Raw genomic sequence first — 6,238 nt, 5'->3', positions numbered from 1 at the left:
CAATCTCTCCTACACTCTTACCAGCACTTACACACATCATCAACACATCTCTCCTCACAGGCACTTTCCCCACTGCATTCAAGCAGGCTCGGGTAACCCCACTGCTCAAAAAACCTACATTAAATACTTCACTTATAGATAACTATAGACCGATCTCTCTCCTTCCATTCATAGCAAAAACACTTGAACGAGTCGTTTTTAACCAGGTATCACTATTTCTCGCACGGAACAGTTCATTGGATGCTAACCAGTCAGGGTTCAGGAGTGGCCACTCAACTGAAACTGCACTACTGTCAGTTACTGAAGCCTTGCGGATTGCAAAAGCTGATTCCAGATCATCAGTACTCATTTTGCTGGATCTTTCTGCTGCTTTTGACACAGTCAATCATCAGATCCTCCTGTCCACCCTCTCATCACTGGGTATCACAGGGATTCCACTTCACTGGTTTGAATCCTATCTCACAGGTAGGTCTTTCAGGGTGGCCTGGGGAGGGGAGGTTTCTAAAGCACATCATCTGGTCACTGGGGTTCCTCAGGGATCAGTTCTTGGACCCCTCCTTTTCTCCATTTACACTACATCACTGGGGCCCATCATACAGGCACATGGCTTCTCTTACCACTGCTATGCTGATGACACGCAGCTCTATCTTTCATTTCAACCAGATGATCCAACAATAGCTGCACGGATCTCAGGCTGCTTGGCGGACATCTCGGAGTGGATGAAAGAACATCACCTACAGCTCAACTTGGCAAAGACTGAGCTCCTTATTTTCCCTGCCACTCCGACTCTACAGCATGATTTTACCATCAACTTAGGTACTTTAACAATTACCCCATCAAGTTCTGCCAGAAATCTTGGTGTTATCCTTGATGACCAGCTGACTTTCAAAGATCACATTGCTAAAACTACTCGATCTTGCAGGTTTGCCCTACACAACATTAGAAAGATCAGGCCCTTTCTTACAGAGCAGGCCACACAACTTCTTGTCCAGGCCCTGGTCATCTCCAGGCTGGACTACTGCAATGCTCTTCTAGCCGGTCTTCCCTCATGCACAATCAAACCTCTACAAATGATTCAGAATGCAGCAGCACGACTGGTCTTCAACGAGCCCAAAAGGGCCCATGTCACACCTCTCTTTATAACCCTGCACTGGCTCCCAATTGCAGCTCGCATCAAATTCAAGACACTGATGCTTGCATATAGAACAGCCACAGGCTCGGTGCCCGCCTACCTCCACTCACTGCTACCAATCTACACTCCCTCCAGAACTCTGAGATCCGCCAGTGAGCGACGCCTCATTGTACCGTCACAAAGAGGCACAAAAACACTTACCAGAACATTCTCTTACACCGTTCCTAGCTGGTGGAATGATCTTCCCACCGCTATCCGGAATGCCAACTCCCTTACAACTTGCTGAAAACCCATCTCTTTCGACACTACTTGACATAAAAAAAAAAAAAAAAAAAAAAAAAAAAAAAAACTCTACTCTTTTTCCCTTTCTAGCTTGTACTTATTTGAACAATGCCTGTTATATGGTAATTTGAGCATTTCGTAGGTCGTTTTGCCTCTTTAGGACAAATCGCTTGATGTATTCCCCACCTGTAAGTCGCTTTGGATAAAAGCGCCTGCTAAATGAATAAATGTAAATATAAATGAGGTACAGCATATGCACATGTGACTACACAGACATCTTTATTTTGAAAGCAGGCTGAAACACATTAAGACACCAACAAACCTAGAAGTGTTATTTATTTAAATACTGAACTAGTTAAATATACAAATTAAATAAGTTAATTATTAATAGTATGACAAATACTTGATTAAAACTGCATTTTAAAATTGTTATCTTTAACTGTAGAAGCTGTTTAATATATTCAGCCAACACAGACTTGACTATCAAAATAAAGTGTTACTGCACAGAGTTTGGCAGCTGAGCAGAAATGATTGAGTTGGCTTATCTAAAACGAAGTATCCGTGCATACAGTCCTTTGTCATTAAAGAGTGTAATTTTTGTTAAAATGTTGTTGTTGTCTTGAGAAAACCAGTGATTTCACGCTGTCTAAACTCCCATTTGTGAGCCTACATTTAACAAGACATAGAAATGCTTTCAAGAAACAGCCCTTTCCCTGGGGTTTTCTTGCAGGATGGTCATCATAAATTAAATTCACAGAATGAAATGGTCTACCATTGCCTTTCATTTTTTATTTATTTATTTTTTGGGTTGGGAGCTCAGCAAATACACCTGATCAAACAGTTTTGAGTTATTTCCCTATTGTAAAGTATATATGTAGAATTCCATTAATATACTTTTAATAATACGTCTTGCAGTTTGTACTATTTAAAAAATGCCTATACTCAAACTGATTTTGGGGCTAAAAAACGAGTTAAGCCAAGAGTATTGATGTCCACAGTGTCATCTTCAACACTCTTTTTTGAATGATGAAGCAGCAGGAGTACAATCAGAAACACAGTGACCTTCTAAAGAGATAAAACATACACACATACACTATTAATAACTAAATGCAACATTTAAAACTTTTAGTGTAAAGAACATGTTAATAAACTAAAGAACCTTTTTTCACCATATAAAGCCTTTTGTGGAACGGAAAGATCAACATGGATTCATCGATGCCAAAAATCAAACAGTTTTGAGTTATTTCCCTATTGTAAAGTATATATGTAGAATTCCATTTATATGTTTTAATAATACGTCTTGCTGTTTGTACTATTTAAAAAATGTCTATACACAAACTGATTTTGAGGCTAAAAAACGAGTTAAGCCTAAATAATACAGTTGACAGTACAGTAAATACGGACAGGGGCGTCGTAGTTGGGTGAAAAGTGGGACTAAATTACCAGGGCCCCAAGTGGGGGGAGGGCCCCTGAGGAGTGAAATTTTATTTCCCTTTAAATATAATTTTAAGATCACAATAAATGTTGTTAACTAATGTAAATGCTAATATTTTGGGTAAATGCATCAGTTGATTGATGTATTAAATGGTGGCCAAGTACATATAGTGTCTGAGGACAGGCACCCTCTCCCTTGCACGAAATGGTTTAGTCCGCCTTCACAAATAGAGCAAATAGTCTAAAATGAACTCCTGCTGTGGTTACAAAACACTTCAATACCACCGCGATTATCAGTGCTAATAACACAACGGCATAACACAATATTACACATACATACACATACTAACCCCCTACGTGATTTTTAGTTTTTGGGGGGGCCCCTTAGCTGAGTCAGTGCACAGGGCCCAGAGTTCCCAGCGACGCCCCTGAATACGGATGCTGATGTCAGATGTTTCTCTTACATTTTTCATTTACTCACATTCCTTAGCAGTCGTGTAATCACAACCACTGGACGGAATATCAACACTGATTCATTAGGCCGGATATTTTTCACTCTACCCACAGATCATCGTCAGATCAGGTGAGCCATCATTTGCTACGTCAGTCAGAGGCAGGATCTAACAGACGTCACTCAATTTATTGATTGACAAGTCTCCTGTTGGGAAATTGGGAGTAAACATGATGTTTCTATATTTTAAACTAAATGTGAACATGCATTAATTCATCTCACTCACAAAAAAACAGATTCAGTATTCTTCAAAATGAATAAAAACAGTGACATGCAAACTCAGAATATGACACAACCCTGCAATAAATAAAACAAATATCCTTTATGTATTTAATCCCATTTTATTAACCAGTGTCTTTGCTGCTGACCTTCGATGATGCAACATTTGTGCTTCATTTTTTTTATATAGCTGAAGAGTGATCTCCTGCATAAATACACTTTTCTTTCAGCCTGAGGAGAATTCATTTCATTTTTGGTGTAAAAGGGCTTTTACATTAGAATTGTTTTATATTAAAAACAAAGAAGCAAGTCCTGCCCAGATTTAAAAAGTAATGCAAAAGTAACGCAAAAGTAATGTAACGCATTACTTTCCATAAAAATAAGTAACGTAATTAGTTACTTTTTCAGGGAGTTTTTTAAAAGTAACTTTCTCCAACACTGCCAGTCATTACAGTCATTATGTGTTATATAATTGTACTTCTTTACATTATTTAAAATATACTTTTACACTTGATGAGGTACAGCATGTGACTACACAGACATCTTTATTTTGAAAGCAGACTGAAACACATGTTCATTGCATAAATATTTAAAATATATTGCAGTAGGTCTACATATAGTTTATAATTAAGATACATATACTTTAAACCAACCTAAAAGCTGTGTCATTGTAGTACATTCTTAAAAAAAGTAAACATAATATACTTGAAGTAAGAGTAAAATAAGCATGATTTCTGTAAATGCACTAAAATGTCACAAAGAGTATGCTTGTGTTTTAACATATTTCTTAAAAGTGTAACTATTCTAGTATATTTTAAGCATATTCTAGTATATATTAAAATGCAATTCAACATTTTAATGCACTTCAGGTAAGCATGTTAGGAGTACAATTTGTAATACATTTAAGAGCAATTCATTTTTACTTGGGTACATGTTGTTTAGAATTGTTTGTACTGGTTTATACTGTATATGTATGTATATATATATATATATATTTATATGTGTGTGTGTGGTTGAAAATAATAAGAAGCGATTTTCAGATACTTACAAAATGCCTACATTTCTATGTATTAATTGGTATTATTGATTATTTTAAAAAATTACTAAAGAGTGTACATTGTTAATAGCTTATGTCACAATTGTTGAATGTCTGTGCAATGAAGAAAATGCCAATTTTGCTGTTTTGAAAAGCTGTTTATTGTTAACTGTTACAAAAGTGATTACACAAAGTTTGCTGTGTGCTTAATCTTCTCCACTTTTTCAGGGGTATAATTTGCGCCTTGCCTTCATCAGTAATAGCATTTTTTATATTTGTGGCATTCTCCTAAGTCAGGAATTCATTCTGTGCACGATGGAAGTCCGGTTGACACAGATGCTTTGGCACATTGATGTGTACTGATGGCCATCATCGGCTCTCTGAAACCTGTTAAAGCTGAAAAAGGCAAATAATGATTATTATTATTATAATTTTTAATCAATGAGCAACCAATTACTTCAAATTTTTTGTGCTTTCTCATTTAACAGGGCTTTTTACACTTAAAATAGTTAACCTGGGTCATTCTAAACCCTGAGTAAATCCTCTGTTATCTTGTTTCACATTTACTCATAATTTACCCAGGTTTAGCAGTTAACCCTGGGTATTCATTTCTGTGTGAAAAGCCATCATTTCTAACATTTCATGCAAACTTTGAGCTATATTATTTTTTAATAGACACTGGAAACAGACTTACTTCTGCTCGAAGAAATCAACAATATGGTCGACAGTTTTGGTGTCCACAGTGACATTTTCTTTTAGGCATGTCATTGGACTGATATATGCCCAAGAAACAGAGTCCAGTCAGAAGCATGACCACCTTTACAATGACTCTCTAAAGAAATAAAACATATGCACACACACTATTAATAACTAAATGTAACATTTGATACTAACAGTTCTTAAAATATCCATGTTTTTCTTTGTGTAAAGAACATTTTATTAACCTAAGGATCCTTTTTTAGAGCCTTTTGTGGAACAGAACGATCTACATGGACCCATCAATGCAAATAAAGAACCTTTATGATTAAGAGTAAATGACTACCTCTAACTAATTGAATAAAACAAACAGTATAACAGATTATAAAACATGTGAACATTACTGACCATTGATGCTGACAGTTCAAGCATGATGTGCGAGTCTTCTTCAGAGGACAAGCGATGTAGAGGCTATTTATGATCCTGGATCCTTGACTGGCCCTTTTTATCAGCATCATCACAAGATCAATGCAGCTTTCTAAAGCATGATTATGCATGATTACTCACTCTTTCACTGAAGGTTTTGGCAGAGTTTAAGCATCTCCTTAGGTGTGTAATTTCCCCCCACCCCACCGCCACACTCAAATGTCAAATGGCCAAAACCACAAACATATTTTTGGTGCAAATCAGCTAAATTTGCAAAGCGGTAACGCTTTAGATTACAACCCGCAAAGAACTACGTAAGTAAACTGAATTTACGGTGTATGTTTCTGCAATTATAGTGTACCTATAAAGAACGTACATGTAGGTATAAGGGAACAATATGTTATATTTGGGTAATAAGGGGATAACAAACCAGATATGCAACATGCAAAGAACTATATAAGTATACTGAATTTACGGTGTATGTTTCTGCAATTATAGTGTA

At 36.6% G+C, this 6,238-nt stretch overlaps 1 long non-coding RNA gene across 1 annotated transcript; it reads right to left on the bottom strand.

Moving 5' to 3' along the window:
• Positions 1–4,786: 4,786 nt before the first annotated feature.
• LOC127157716 (uncharacterized) lies at positions 4,787–6,022 on the bottom strand. Its single transcript, XR_007825987.1, has 3 exons — positions 5,719–6,022; positions 5,309–5,446; positions 4,787–5,010 (listed from the first exon to the last, which is right to left on the bottom strand). It is a non-coding gene; the product is annotated as an uncharacterized LOC127157716 (long non-coding RNA).
• Positions 6,023–6,238: the final 216 nt, after the last annotated feature.

The sequence above is a fragment of the Labeo rohita genome, unplaced genomic scaffold (assembly GCF_022985175.1).
Source record: "Labeo rohita strain BAU-BD-2019 unplaced genomic scaffold, IGBB_LRoh.1.0 scaffold_1176, whole genome shotgun sequence".
NCBI lineage: Eukaryota > Metazoa > Chordata > Actinopteri > Cypriniformes > Cyprinidae > Labeo > Labeo rohita.
The sequence above is the reverse complement of the archived record's forward strand: the minus strand, read 5'-3'. Positions and strand labels throughout refer to the sequence as shown.